Raw genomic sequence first — 16562 nt, 5'->3', positions numbered from 1 at the left:
TTCTTGCGCGAAGTTGTGTTCTCATATCGTTTCTTAAGGGCAACGTTTTCGATAGATTATCTAACTAAGGTGAAAAGAAAGCGCCTTATGAAAGATTTAATACACAATGATTTTCCTGTGCCCCTGTACCGTTCAAAGTATGAAAAATCATATGATCATGACATACTAAAGCGAGTGAAAAATATGTGTATACCACCCAATGTGATAACCTTCTTTTTAAAACTTCATTTGGAAAGCTTGCCAGTAAAAACGTGACTTGAAGAGAGAGGGATGTATGTACCATGGGGAAGCAGCTGTCTCGTGTGTAACGAACCTGAGACCATTGAACATGTGTTTATTGATTGTAAGAATGCTATTTTCTTTTGGGACATTTTACAGAGGACTTTAAAAAAAGATTTACCTTTTACTCCATATGGAATTCGTTTTTTGCCTTGTGATAGTTCTGTGCAAAATTTGTATGTTATATATTTACTTGGTGTTCATTCGGTTTGGCGTAGTATGCTATCGTACAAACACTGTGATGTGATAGTTCTATCCGTTAATGAGTGTTTCGTGGAAGCTGTTATAAAAGTGCGAGATGTGTATAAGACTACCGACTGTGTTGAAGATGTAATATCTTTGTTCGATGCGTTATCACGCATGAAACAAGTGTGATAGTGATTGTCAGATTAGCTTGACCTGCAGTCAAGAAGGCAGTAAAGAAAAAAAAAAAGCCGTGGTGGTCTAGTGGCTAAGGTACTCGGCTTCTGACCCGCAGGTCGCGGGATCGAATGCCGGCTGCGGCGGCCGCGTTTTCGATGGAGGCGAAAATGCTGAGTCCCGTGTGCTCAGATTTCGGTGCACGTCAAAGAACCCAAGGTTGTTGAAATTCGTGGAGCCCTCCACTACGGCATCTCTCATAGTCATATGGGGGTTTTGGGACGTTAAACCCCACATATCAATCCCCCCCCCAATGCTGGTAAGAGTAGACAAACAGACAAATGTACAGACAGACTGCAAGACAGACAGACAGACAGACAGACAGACAGACAGACAGACAGACAGACAGACCAAAATTTTTGCGTCGAAGGTTTCCAAGAAAGACTATCGTCTTTCAAATACCTTATTGTGAAGTAGATGGCTTTGCCGCAATAATTGTCACTGCTGAGAAGAGAACCCTTTACAGGCAACGCTGCCATGTTTACAATCTTCCAGAAAGGTGGTGTGCACAAAAGCGTTAACTCTGAGATGTGATATCCCACTCCACGCGATAGCTAGATAGCAAGGCAGCATAGTTCGTTAATTCATAAAAAAAGAAGTAACACGGGGTAAGCGAGGCTCATAAGATAAGGTAAGATCTAAAAGGTCGATATAGGCAACCGATAAAAGAACGACACTCATATTGATTCATTATTTTCACGGATTGCTATCAATATCAGCACATCGCGTTTGGGGCGAAATTGTGACATGACGGTGTGCTATCGTGGCCAGCATGGTGACATTGCTTAGCCGGGAAATTATAGGTCAATATTTCGTACCCCGAGGGAGTTCTTAAGTCGGCTTGATTGAAAATGAAGACTGTATTAACTCTTTGCGTTCTCGTGCTGATTAGTATGGCACATATATTAGTTATCACGTTCTCTTGTTTCAAAATGTTTCAGGCATTGCACGACATATTGAAGCCTCTAAAGCAGTGTGATGTTGATGACCTTCATTGAGCGAAAATACACAGTGATCATGGTGGCATACTGAAGGACCTTGGTGACCTAACCTCATCGGCACAGGTAGGTACATTCAATGTGGTAGTTTTTAATGAAGGAACAATTGGAGGTTTTCATGCTTGAACGTATTTAGCACATATCTCTGACGTTTAGAAAATCAAATAAAAGCTCATCTATTTCTAAAAGGTCGCATTATTGATTGTGTATAATTTCTCGAAATAGTGGTTTTCTTTTGTCGTGATTTGAGATCAGGACGTCCAAGTCACATAGGTAAGAGCCTTCCGCAAGAGAGTTATTAAATTAGGGCTATCATTCCAATTTACTGAACGATACGGCGTTCTTGAAGGACTCAGACTGACTTAATTAAAGGGGGGAAAGGCAGGCAAATTGAAGATAAAAGAATGAAAAATTCAAAAATATGTAAAAGGAAGCCATATTGTTCTCAATAATTACAGAAGTAGGCACAAATTTTTACTGGTATATACCTAAAGTAATTTTGACAAAAATAGAAACCTTGTAAACATGGTTTCAAGGACAGTATAATTAGCTTGGTTTTATGTTTGTTATGTTTATATGTGTTGCGTCGTTAAAGCCATAAATACTACCGAAACATTTTCTCCCTATACGTGTCAAGTAAAAGCGGAAATGAGTCAATTAACGCCAATCATTCCCTGGGCCGTACGCCCCATGTTCGTACCGAAGAGCATGCTTCAAATCATCTAGTAATAACTCTACGTATGTGCTATCTTTTTATAATGAGGTGCATAGGAAAGAAAAAAAAATGATTGAAGGTGCCATTTGTGTTTTTTTTGTGTCAGAGTTACGAAGCAGCTATTCGGCTCGATCCTCATCTCGTTCGTGCTCATCTGAACCTTGCTGTGATCCGGAACTTGAAGGTGAGTTGTGACATTGTGGACTTTAGGACAGCATTAATCTATCAATAAACATAAGGAAAAGTGAAATCATAGTTTTCTAGCTAAGTGTTCTTATGTGAGTTGCGGTACATTACAGACAGGATGTTATCCCGCAGGTGGAATTGTTTAAATACTTAGGGTGGCTTTTATTTTTTTAATTAATTTATTTTCATTTTTTTCATTTTATTTTTTATTTGCGCATTTTTACAAAAATGTCCACGCAAGCGGGCAAAGCGAAAGAGCGTCTCCTGATTAGGCTCACTTGTCGTGAGGCACCTTGGGAAAATAAACAAAAACAGTACATAAAAAATTCAAGAATATACAAACAAATTATGAAAAAAAACGATGATCATTACAATAGCACGGAAAATATCGGTTAAAGATTTTAAAAAAAGCTGTTGCTTAGCGATAAATACAAAAACGTTATCAGCACTATTACCATATATTGAAACACATACAATTTGTGTGTATATAGAAAACAATATAAAAACAAAGATTACAACAGATATATTTCTTACATTATCAATTTTCAGCACACGCACCCTATAAGTGGCTTTGAAATATTACATTCATTGTTTTCTTCTTAAACTTTGTAATGTTTTTTGACTTCCTTGCGTAGAACAGATGCTCTTATATCGTAAATCTAAAGTGGAGTCCGCATATAGAATATATGTCAGCTAAAGGAGCACGGGCAATAGGTATGCTTCGTAGAGGTAGCAGTACAGGTACGGTTTGCGTCGTCATGGGCTTGTCACGATATATTGTTTGGTACTCACCTGATATTGCAGTTTTGCTCCTTCTTGTTTTCTGGAGCACCCACCTACAAACTTCGACCACTGTTACTTACGGAACGCTAAGCATTACGATTATGTCGTGGACTCCCTAAGTTTGTCGCAAACAATATTTCATATCAAGAAGCACGCTTGCCTGCAACTCCTAAAAATTTTCAAATACTAACATTGCGTATTTTTTTTATTTATGAATCCCCACAGTGAAGGTCACAGTAGGCTTTCAATATTGAGTCGACAGCCTTTTTTTAACCAACTATAGTCTAGATTAAGGTGCCGACAAGCCATTGTCGTTCAGAAGCTCTTGGAAACATTACAAGTGAACCTTCATGAAGTACTGGTGCTAAGGAGACTTATTCAAACAATAAAGTAAAATTCGAGAATATATTTCGGAAGTATTGCAGAAATTTTCCCAGCAGGTACTCAAATGGCCTTGTGAAAGACCACCTCGCAAGATTAATTTTGAAGAGTGTATTACCAACTGATCCTTCAGTTTGTAAAAAAAACGGCAGAAATCGCAATTGCATATTCATAGTTTAATTGGCGTTTTTAATTTTGTTTACCCAATTTTTCACCTATTCACAAAGCGAAATTACTTGCAACTGTCTTAGCATCATAGAAATGGGTTCTATTCATAACAGATGCTCTCATTCCCACAGACTGCCTGTCCGTCTGCACTTCATTAACTGCACCAAATATGGGGAATGCTGTAGAAGTGTTTTATGCCCTTGCCCCAAGATATGAACGTCTCATTCGATTGGTATGAGTACCAGGTCATAAAGGTAATACCCTCCATGAACATTGAGATGCACTTAAAGTGGCTTCATATAATGGTCCCATAATTGCTATATTACTGCCGATAGCATTTTACGCCGTGGCATGTTGTGAAAATTTTGCCACATCGGATAAGTTTGAAATGTCTTGCTTCGCAGAAGCGGACTTTTCTCTTTTTAGGTAGACTTCGAAAAACCTACGGTGTTCTTCTAGAAGGGCGGAAATATCAATTACGAGAGTACGATGCTTAGTCTACCTACTGAATTTTCACCTACACAGGTCTGGTCTGCTAAAGTCACCCTTTTGCGCTCACTGCAACGAGATAAGATTTCTGCATTTTTTCTTAACATGCAGTGTATTTGCAAATAAAAGACTGTTATTAGATGAAGCTCTTCATATGTAGGCTTTAAAATTATACCTACCAGCAGCCTTTTCCTTTGGACCAACTGGAAAAAGCTTCAGCCACAAGAATGTGTGCGAAGCTATATGCGATTTCCTAAGAAAAACAAAACAAATTGAGTGTACAAAATAAGCACAAATTCACTTTTATTATTCTGTATTTATTACATGTCTTACCTATATTTTCGTATAAAAAATTTCCTTATCTAAGCTTAATAGGCTGGCAAAACAGCCTTATTTCTAAGATAACGTACCGTCTGTTTCAAGCCCAATTCCCTGTGCTGGTTGCGCCAGGCGTCTGACGGCCAACCAACCACCCAACTATTTCATCATGCGCCAGTAAATATAGGGCTTCTGAAAACACTCTGTAGTTTATGCTTATTTCTTTTTTAACACTTCTCTTGGCTGCACCTAACCTTAAAATACAACATTTTCTATGCAAGAATGTTTGTGTACAATCATTTATGTCGACATATTATGCTGCAGGTTTTTTCCCAGAGTGACTACCCAGGTTCCTTTCCACACTACCAAGTGGCCCTGTCGCTGGACCCAAAGAACCAGCTCATCATAGTCAACATGGGGTAGTTGAGGCGACGAATCACCTGGTCACTCACTTCGTTCCACGACTGTGATTACGGCTGATACAACGTGCCAGAATGCGGTTACTGCGCCGTTTTCCTTTGAATTGGCACTGACGCCCTGACGGCACCTCTTTAGTTGGATGCACGGTGTACCAATTTTTACGCACCGCAAAGTGTGTGAGAAAGCCGGCACATGTTCAGGTATGGAACAAGGTTATCAGAATTGGTCATCATGAAGTCAAACCTTATAGATATATGTTTAACGTCGATTGGGCTTTGTAATACCTCCTCCTATTCCACAGTTTTTGTGAAGCCATCCACAAACAGACTGTGAATTGTTCCTTTCAATGTGAGAACGTATTTTTTACGCACCGTGAAACTTTGCTGATATCTCTTTAAAAGCACGCGTGCTGCATTAAATTTAGAAAATCCAGTCTCACCCATGTATTTTTGTGGTGTTAAAATGCGCTCGTGATATCACAATGTTGCGCAATGACATCATCATAGTGCCAGGCCTTGATTGCGTCACACCATGTACCTGTGCAACGTTGGCATGTTTTATATTGATTTTATACAGGACTATAAAGGTTTTGTCTCATATTGTTCCTTGCTGTTGCAAGCGTGCACGAAAAATACTATTCCGCGAATGCTTCACCCATCCATTCATTATTGTGTAAAGTCTTTTAGGTAGACAATATTTGTTTTTAAATTCATTGTGAACAAAAGTCAGTTGTGACGACGATGTTCTTGTCAAATAGGCCTGCAATCGAAACATTTAAAGAAGAGAAATACATCATAACAATCTTCGTTACTTATTGTGCGATATGTGTTAAACCATATATATTTCCCTTCCTTACTATGATTTCTGTGGTTTGGTGTGGTGGAAAGTACCGCGACTATGAGCTGCGGCATAAGACTATGCAACAACGTGCCCAGATTAATGACTCTCAGTGAACTTAGCAAGTACTTCAATTGCAACATAACTCTTTCAAAGTGAGACATTTTTGCTAAAAAGTGGTAGCTGGGAGTGGATCGTGTTGTGTGTCGGCTTACGGAAGCTTATGATTGAAGCGAAGTCGTCATGTCAATACAGAATGGTACATGAAAATATCGCGAAGCAAAAAGTCTGATGTAATAATCGTGATTCTGTGCGTATGAGTGTTCACTGTGGTTGTGTAGCCTACAATGTGTCTTCAAAGTCAGTTCATGTTACCTTTTTACGGGGTGCGATGCAAAAATAACTTCTTAGCTGCTGACTAACACGTCTACTGGCGAAAATTGTAAGTAAATCTTTTGAATGAAAGATTGGAGAGCGAATCGGCATCATTGTGCTTATAAAGACAAGGAGTTGGCCTAGTTGGTTTGGATTAAGGATAAATAAAAGTAGGCATGCAGATACGGACACAAAAAAGAAACGAAAACACTACAAAAAGGCCATGCATTTGTAATCTTCATCTACTGTCTTTGCCTGAGCTTTACTCAGACTTTTTCTTTACCACAGTGTTATCGTCCCGTGAAAGGTTTTCAGGTGTTGACTATAGATTTTCTTGTGATTTCTTGTTGTTTTCACAAATGAAAAATTGAATAATTTTTTGGCTACATACACTGTTTCTGGGTCAGGGAAAGTAGATGGTACAGAAGCAAGCCTGCATTAAAAAGTCGCAAACTGAGATATCCGAGTTTCTTCGGTTTTGTGACACGGGCACTGACACCAGATATGCTGAAGACCATAGCTCTTTGGCCATTCATGGCCCTTGCACCACAAAACCCCACTAAATGCTGAAGACCATTCCTACCACTTCAAGAGATCGCATGGTCATCTCAAGCAGTGATACTCACGCATGAAAGTTGACGCTACTTGCGTTTCAATAGCAGCCTGTAGTTGTGCGACAGTGTGTGACAGGAGTCGTATTACCAGGCGCAGCTTCAAGTATACAGCGTATGTCAAACGAAGCTATTGGAGAATATGACCAGTTGTAGAAACGAATCATTGCTCAAATTTATACTTCTGACACGAAGGAGCAAAGAGGTCAGTTTATTGAGTAATTTCCGGCCGGTCTGTTGAGACGATGCCACCAGATATACAATGCCATTGCTTGAAATTTGCAATCTCTGTAACCTACTCTTATTCAGAACATTGTGCGTACGTGTTGTTTGCCGAAATATATAGGCGGCTATTGATGACAGTTCAGCTTTCAGGAGCTCTCACGCAAGTAACTTCGAAGTAACGAAAGCTCGTTAATTGCTATCGTGAACCGTAAGTGTTTATATAATAATGATTGTTGTTTTTTGACGTCGCAAAACCATGATATGAATGACGCTGTAGCTGTGGCGGCAGAAACGTCGGTGCCATGGGGTTCTCAGTGTGCACATAAACCTAGGCACATATGCCTCCAGAATGTTCACCTATATTAAAAATGCTTCCAACGCGGTCAAGGTCAGAACCCGCAACTTGCGGGTCAGAAAATGAACCCCATAGCCTATAGACAACCATGGCGGGTGTCGTAAGTTTTTATTCTACCCGAGAGAGAATAAAATGAGGGAAAGGCAGGGAGGTTAACCAGATAATGGAGCATCCGGTTTGCTACCCTGCACTAGGGGAAGGGGGAATGGGGAAGAAAGATTGGAAAGAAAGCGAAGAGGGAAATAGACGCGCACGAAAAAAAGGGGGGGGGGGGGGAGGTGGGGTGCTACAGTCTATACAATAGGCCGCTGCCACGCAAAAAGTTCAGTAAGGCCTTCACTGATTTTCTGTGAGCACACAAATCATGTCTTTCCAGCACTGATTGTTCAGACAAAGGTCTGTCGTCAAGGCGAGCTAACGCAGCAGCTAGTTGCCGTCTTTGCACGCTGTAACGAGGGCAGTGACACGGAACGTGCTCTATAGTTTCATCGCTGCCGCAATGACCGCAAGCAGCACTGTCTTCCATGCCGGTTCGGAAGGCGAAAGCTTTGGTGAAGGCGACACCAAGCCATAGTCGGCAAAGCACCGTTGTCTCGAGTCGAGAGAGTCCAGACGGAGGCCGGAGTCGACGAGACGTGTCCAGTCTACGCAGTCGTGTGTGCCGTAAACACTCGGTGTTCTACAGGGATTTTAATTCTGCATTAGCGATTTTTCGGATGGTCATTGCAGCTTCAGTCCTTGAAAATGGTATAGATTTTTCTTCACCATCTTCGTGTGCTGATCGGGCAGCTGCATCGGCATGTTCGTTGCCCAATATGCCGCAGTGACTTGGACGCCACTGAAACGTGATTCTGTGTCCTTCGTCGAAGAGGCGGTGAAGCAGCTCTTTATTTTCCAGCACTAGTTGCTCATGAGGTCCTCGGCGTAAGGCGAATATCAAACACTGTAGTGCTGCCTTAGAGTCCGTGAACACGCTCCATTTCTTGGCTTCTTGGTGTTTAATGACTTGAATTGCGCTACGTAGAGCAGCAACTTCCGCAGCTGTCAATGATGTCTAGTGGGATAAACGAAACTTCACCGTTGTAGCTGTTGCAGGAAAGATCACCGACCCTGCAGACCTATCCACTTAAGTTGAAGCGTCAGTATATGGATGAGTATGCTCACTGTATTTCTCATATAACAAGAGAAGAGAAAGCTGCTTTAGCGCTGGAGACGAGAGCCGGGCTTTTGACCCTATGCCTGGAACCGTGAGTTCAACATGTGCGTAGGTCATACTCCATGGGGGAGTTGAAATCCTCGATGGAGTTGTATATCCCGTCGGAATGCGTGTGCGATATGACAAGACTGTCTGGCAAAATGAGGCACGAGGTCGGGCTTCTGGCAATGAAGCTAGATGATGGGCAGAGGCACGAGTAAGATGCCTCACGTGTGCTCTGAGCACTTTCATTATGATATGCCTTTTTAGCGGGTAGTCATTAGCGATCTCGATTGTCTCAGCTGTTGATGAACATCGCGGTAGCCCCAGACAAACTCGCAGAGCCATAGCCTGGATGCTTTCGAGAGTCCGAATGTTTGTTCTACAGGTGTTGGTCAACACAGGCAAACTGTAGCGCAAATAGCCAAGAAAAAGCGTCTTGTACAATCGCATCATTGCATGTACTGAAGTCCCCCAGGTTTTTCCTCCGAGATACTTGAATAAGTTAGCAATTTCTGTCAGCCTCTTCTTCAAGTGCGCCACATGCGGCCCCAGCAGAGGTCTCTATCAATGAATACGCCTAGAAATCTGTGCGTCCTGACATATGGTATGACTTGGCCATCGATTGATATAGCGTATAGTCTCATTGGCTTTCAACTAAAAGCAATCAATGCGCGTTTCGCTGGCGAGATTTTTAGACCCTGGTCCTTGAGGTACACTGATACCAACGTCACAGCTTTCTGAAGTCTTGCGCGTACCTGAGGTCTTGTCACGCCAGATGTCCAGACGCAGATGTCGTCAGCGTACATGGATAACTTGACCACACTTGGTAGTCGTTCTACAAGACCAATGAGAACGAGGTTGAAGAGGGTTGGACTCAAGATGCCACATTGCGGGACTCCATGATGCGTAGGGTGTTGGGAGGTTGGACAATCTGCAGTGTTCACAAATAAGGTCCGCCCTTCTAAATAACTGCGCTTCCAACAATACCGTTGCCCGCCTAGGCCCACTGACTCAACGGCTTCGAGGATGGCGTCATGTAGAACGTTGTCATATGCTCCTTTTACGTCAAGGAACATGGCTGCAGATTGTCGTTTACCTGCCTTTTGTTGCTGGGCATATGTGACGAGATCCATATAACATTTTCGATCGAACATCGGTGACGGCGAAAACCAGCCATGGCGTTCGGATATATCTCATAGTATTCCAGGTACCATTCAAACCTTGCCAAGATCATTCTCTTCATTACCTTTCCTACGCAACTTGAGAGTGCGATCGGTCGGTAAGAGGCAATGTCCATGGGAGATTTGCCAGACTTAAGAATCGGTACAAAGCGGCTAATCTTCCAATCTTGCGGAACGACGCCAGCTTGCCAGGAATCATTGAAGATGTTAAGGAGTGCTACTCGTGCCCGTTTACCAAGGTTGCACAGCATCCTGTATGAGATGTCATCCGGGTCAGTTGACGACGACTTATTACATAAGACGAGCGCCGCATCGAGCTCCTGTGATGTAAACGGTAGATCCATGCGTGGGTCCCGTGAGTGAGGGATATGATTCACTGTATGTAGGCTTGTGTACGCTGTCTGGCCCACGGTCATAGCGCAGAAATCTTCTGCTACCTCAATGTCATGCCGGCGATGAAAAAGTGCAAGGGCTTTGAAGGGAAAACGCTGCTCTGGAACATAACGCAGGCCTCGCACAATTATTTCTATCTGAGACAGTGGTTTATGAGGATCTAGCGACGCACAAAATTTCCTCCATCGTTGGGTGTCTAATTTGTCAAAGCGCCGTTGTATCTTCTTTTGGATGCGCCGGGCTGTCCGTAGATCGTCTGTGGAATTGGTGCGTCGGTATCGTCTTTCGGCACGACGGTGGATCGCACGAAGTCGCTCGAGCTCGAGGTCACATTCAGAGTACTTCGACTCTTTAAGGAATTCAGAGTCTTTAAGGGCGAGTCAATCCCTACGCACGTCAAGGTGGGACATTTCCGGCATGTGGTACGGCATTTTGTCCCAAAGCCGCTTCAGTGCCACAAGTGTTTCAAGACCGGCCATGTCAAGGGCGTCTGTGCGAACTCTACCGTATGCCCCCGGTGCGCGGAGGCGCACACGGTAGACACTTGTTGTGCAATAACTTATAGGTGCGGCAATTGTCGAGGTACGCATGAAGCCACGTCTAAGGAATGCCCAAGACTCAAGAAGGAAAGGGGGTATCCTGAAATAAATGGTCAGGGATAACTCCACCCATAGAGAAGCTTCACAGAAAATCCGGTGTCGACCTCGCCACCGACGGAAGCGCTCCAGTCATGGTGACATTCATGCACCACTTCGGTCTACACCACCATCAACATCCAGTAGAAAGCCAGAGAGTACAAGAATACCTCCACCGGCGAAGCCTCTCTCCCCTGAAGACTGGCTGGTGCTTGCGAACGCACGGCCTTCCGAGCAGCCTTCCCGCTCTCTGCTCCCAGTGAAAGCCAATGCTGCTGATGACGAGGCTCCAACAGCAGATCGTCAAATTATTCCTATGCTGCGATCCATTGTGAGTGTCATCAGAAGTCTTCTGACAAGCATCGATACGCCAACTGCTAGGAGCGGCCTACAGGTGCTGGACGCGTTGAGTCCGGTCCTTGCAAGCCTCCAGTAAAGCCATGGCCGACAATCACAAGTCGTTCCGTCAGGAGGTCAAAGAAGCGTCGATTCTTCAGTGGAACGCAAGAGGTCTGAGATGTCGCATATCTGATTTTCGCCAGTTTGTTCATCTGTACCGATTTCCTATCATGATTATATGTGAACCGAAATTATCGCACCCAATCAGATTATCCGGCTACGAGTCATTTTTTTTCAAGTGACATAGAAAGTAGCAAGGTTGTTGTATTTATTCGCCGGGAGCTTACTTACGTCGTCCAGCCAGTGGAACCTCACGACGGCAATCAGTATGTGTGCTTGTCTGTTAAAAAAGGAAAGGTGACATTCGAAATTCTAGGCATGTATATATCCCCATCAAGTCATTTCGACGCCAACAAACTAGACGGCATATTAAGGGCACATCCGGGTTCGTGGGTTATCAGCGGGGATTTCAATGCCCATCATCCCATTTAGGGAAGCTCAAGGCTTAATTCAACGGGACGACGTCTAGCATCATTGGTTTCCAGCCATGGTCTCGTCTTTCTGAATGACGCCAGTCCTACGTTTTTACGAGGCACTACATATAGCAGCGGCCTCGATTTGTCCTTTGTTTCACGCCGATTAGCTACACGGGTAAAGTGGTTTTTGGACATTGAAACACACGGAAGCGATCACATCCCAATCACCTGAAGATTAAAGGTATTTCGAACACGTACTCCTCTACCACAACACAAAGAATAGATGGAGTGTGTTCAAAACTCAACTTGAGGATGCTTGTGAAGAAGGCCTGTCCAATAAACTTCAGCAAGCTATTAAGGAAACTGCACATGCGGCTATGCGCTATTCTACCCGAAATATTTCATACGCTCAATATGATGCCTGCCTTCAACTATAGCCGCGTAACAGCGTCCGGAGTGCCGGAACATATTGTAAAAGTCGTTATTTACGTCGGTATAATTCAGCAGAGCCTAGCGGTGGCAGATTTCCTAGCAGGTCGCTTCTCCTTGTGGATTACTTTTTTTCAATCATCGTGAGACGTATGTGTTCTGGTACTACATTGCTGGCTGACGCAGAATCATGCCAGTTGACGTCGTGATGCACCCGAGAAGTGATGTCCTCAAACTGTACGAGTTGTGTATAGCTTTGATTCTACGGAAAAAGTCGCAGATTTTGTTACCGTCGAATTACCCAATCTTCGTTTTCAATAGAGTTATTTTTAATATAGTCCATTGAACTGAAATGGGTCGTGTCTTTTTCCCTTATGAAAGCTTGTCTGACACTGCATGTTCCAGAGTGCCATTGTTGGAGTTTTCATTTTATATGTGTATGGATAAGTGTTATGTGTGCGTACACAAGTTGTAGACGATGACATGCTGTCGTGTTGTCCCACCTAGCCTTCCAATTAAAAGTGAAGCCTTAGAGAATCTTGTCATGTTATAAATTGCGTAATTATAGTATGCTGCTTTTGTTTATAGGTTGTAATGATGGTTAAGGACGTTCGTCACTAAGCTTGTAGCGGACGAGAAAGGATTAACATCAACAATTGATGCGAACAAAAGAAGCTTTATATTGCACTCTACAGAAGGAAGTGACACTTTCTTGTTGATGAGCTGCGCGAACCAATGGCTCTGCGCCTCCTTCGCGGGGAAGACGCCCCCAAGCAGCTGCAGCAGCCCGATGACGGCCAGCGTCGGGTGCGGCAGGTGCGGCGGAAACGCATACTTGTACAGGCACACCTTGTTCTTCTCGGTTTTGTGCACTTCCTGGTCCAGAAATGGGAACGTCGCAGTTTGGGTCCCCGTCGTCCCGACAAGATGCGGTCGTCGACATGCGCGAGGGCAAAGGTGGCACGGCTGGAACGGCTGACCACACACTGATGCGCTACCGTGTGCAGCGCCGTTGAATCGGACGTCGCGACCAACCCAGCAGCCTGGGTTGCAACTCCCGAGGTCCAGGATCAGGCCACGGCTCACGAGGACCACACCCGGTAGGCCTCGCCCACGAACCTGCTCGCGGCCACTGCACCCAGGCAGGAGCCGTTCAGCAGGCCCCGTCCTTGGACCTTGTACAGGCCGACGGACTCGACCTCGAACCGACACACCGGAGCTCGACCTGGCCGACACGTACGGGTCTCACGTCCGGCTCAGGAACGCTGCCAGGAACTCGTCCTCTCGAGCGGTGCACCGCTTTCTTTGTCTTCGTGGCCTCCACCCTCGAGCTCTTTTTCGTACGTTTCTCGGTACGGCTCGGCACCGCTGGCGATCCTCGATTCAGCCAGCAACTCCCCTGGCACCTGGATCCTCTGCCACCCTAGACCTCGCCCGGCTCCGTGGTACTCCGTGCACACGCCCACGTCTTGCCCGGCAGAACGTCTTGCTCGTCCCTTGCCGATGTGCGACACTCTGGTGACACCGGCGCTTGATGGCATGGGTGCGACTACTGAGCAGTCAAACCGCATCGGAGATGCGATGCTCCATGCGGGCAATGGCCAGCCCGTCCAGCGAAGAGCGTGCGCCGAGACGCGATGCTCGACGTAACCGTGACCCTTAGCCAGGCCACGTTCATCGCTGTGTCAAACGGCTGACCGCGGAGACGCCTCGCCGAGATCCGCGATGCCTTCGGCAAGGAAGAGAACAGCAGGCCAGGCCGCGCCTCGAGATGCAGTACTCGTGCCGGCACTGCCGCCCCAGCTGGTGGTTGGACGGCAGCAGCGTGGAGGGCCGCGTTCCCTGGCCGGAACCTGGATCGCCTGCGTCCGACGCTTCGGCCCGCTGTCTCCCGTCTGCCGCTGCTCCGGCTCGTCCCCAGCCACACAGCCTACTGCCACGTAATGGTCCCACGTGGCCCAATCGTGGCACGCCACCTCTATGGGCCACCACTGGTCATCAGCTGATTCACTGACACCCACGCGCACATTACATTACTTTCGAAACTTTCGGAACTGGTTTAATAACTATGGAGTTCAGTTACATGGCTTTCATGATACTAAAGGCACCCTCGTTTGATTTTGTATTTCTTTAGCTATGCATCATTTGTAGGCTTGTATCTCCTGGCTGAGCACTCTGCTCACTATGCGAGAAAAAAGAGCAGGTAGCCGGCATACCTGGGAGTGGATAAACAGGTATTTTGGATGAGGAGTGCATGACATCTTGTCAGGTCGAATGTTGACCGCACAGCGATTTCCAAAGCCACGAAGAAGAATATTTGGTTTTGAGAATTTTTTGGGAGACCGCAAATATTATAGAAAGCGCATTTCAGCATCAACGTACCCATACATATTTATGGGCCTAACTAAATCGTTCAGCCGTTTGTTTTTTTAGTGAAATAAGAGTAGATGCAGAGAGCCAATGGTTCTTGCGCTTAGAAAAAGGTTGAAAAAATGCAAGGACCTTGACCTAACGACCAAAAGATCCACCTAAACAAGAAAACGAATTTGTTTATTACCCTTTCTTTTCTGACTTCACGCATTTCACGACTTTAAAAGTCCGAAATCTTTGCTTGAACACGTGACGCAGCCGCAACATGAACGCTAAGTGATGGAGAAATGTGCAGGCTTTACTCACTGGCAAGTGTTCTGTGGGAGGACTACAGTCTAACGAACATTACCCTGAATGAGAACTGATATTGTTGCTAAGCTTGCAGTTGAGGGGCACATAGGACATGCGCGTTTTTTGTGCACCCCTTGACTTTTCCCTTGCATACTAACTCTTTTGCACAAACGCCCTTATATTTGCCGTGTATAGCCAGTCTGCTTAACCACATATGCTCACTTACGTGTTACGTGTGCGGGAGTGTGCGGTACTGCTGCACGAGTACTGAACCCGTACTGAATGCGTATCATACTGAACCCTTACTGAATGCGTATCATTGCTTGAAATGAGTCAACCCCATTTCAAACATTTAGTTAGCCTTATGCAGACCATACGAGTAAATGCACGTTAACACTAAAGCCGCAACCACGTCTCTTTGAAAACTGAATTTTCAAAAAGAAGTAAAAAAGTAGTGGGCGTTTTCCCGCAACTGTGGAAATATAGAAATAGGCAAATATTGCATGCCTTGAGTCACCCATCCCAGTCGTTTTCACGTTCTTTTTACAAGGTTTATTTGGAATATCTCTATGCAAATGACCAATAGAGCAGAAGCTGAATCAAAATATTTCCCTGATGGTATGGCCTTTGCACCCAAGAAAGAAGAGAATCCCATACATTCATTCTAAAAAAAAACAGTTCAACTATTCGCACTTGCACGAAAATTATAGAAGTCTCCCGCTATGTTGCAGGAATAAATAGCGGTTTTTTTAACAAAAAACATTATATGGCTCCCGCCTCTACCCAGTTAATTTAGAGCGTTCTGTGTATAAGTTATGTTTTCGATCGACGCATTCGATGCAAGCGACCGAATGCGACAGCCTGTCACAAAGACACCCAGAGGTAATAAATCTAGTAGCCACCCTGTTCAAAAACAGCGCCATTTTCACCCCCACCACGATATCATTCTCTCAATTTTTTGTCAGAATCGAAAACGAGGACAAACACCCGCGTGACGTCGGCGAAAACCCGAAGGTGGGAAAGATATTTTAATAGTGTGAATACAAAAGTTCGAATGCTTCCATCCAAACAGCCACGTCTATCGTAATATAAAGAAGAAAAGTACCACCGAAGCTCGACGGGGTATCCCTTGTGAATAGCCCCCAGTCAGTCACGGCTCGATTCCATCGCGTCGCTGAAGAAACTCACTGTGCGAGTGGTTTGGGGACTGCACATTGGTCTTTTCATCTCGTTCACGCGGGTCCTCTATCTCACTGCCGATGTGAAAGGTTGGGGGGCGTGAATGGCCGCTTATCACGGGCCCTTTTCGGTGGTTCCACCTAAATAACAGATACGGAAACTTGTTTTTTTCTCTTTTCTTTGGTGCAATCAGATACCCCGTGTCCATATTTCTCTTTGCATATTTGCTTTTTCCAGTCTATGTAAGGTGCAGCGTGCGAGAAGCTGTTTTGTTTAAGTTTCTTTAACGTTGCTACTCGGATACTTTTTTTCTTTATGTTCGTTTTTATTGGCAGTGAACTAATGTAGCTCTTGTTTCTGTTTCAAGCACTTCTATTCAAGCCCTTCGTTCTGGTAAATATTTGAATACTCTGGCATTGCGTCTTCAATAATAGAACTTCTACACTATATA

The 16562-nt window shown here is 44.6% G+C and overlaps 1 long non-coding RNA gene across 1 annotated transcript; it reads left to right on the top strand.

The window, feature by feature from the left end:
* The first annotated feature begins 1637 nt into the window (after window positions 1-1637).
* On the top strand, window positions 1638-6828 carry LOC142786556 (uncharacterized). Its single transcript, XR_012889090.1, has 3 exons — window positions 1638-1763; window positions 2519-2596; window positions 5062-6828. It is a non-coding gene; the product is annotated as an uncharacterized LOC142786556 (long non-coding RNA).
* The last annotated feature ends 9734 nt before the right edge of the window (window positions 6829-16562 follow it).

Source organism: Rhipicephalus microplus, unplaced genomic scaffold (assembly GCF_043290135.1).
Source record: "Rhipicephalus microplus isolate Deutch F79 unplaced genomic scaffold, USDA_Rmic scaffold_25, whole genome shotgun sequence".
Lineage (NCBI taxonomy): Eukaryota > Metazoa > Arthropoda > Arachnida > Ixodida > Ixodidae > Rhipicephalus > Rhipicephalus microplus.
The sequence above is the reverse complement of the archived record's forward strand: the minus strand, read 5'-3'. Positions and strand labels throughout refer to the sequence as shown.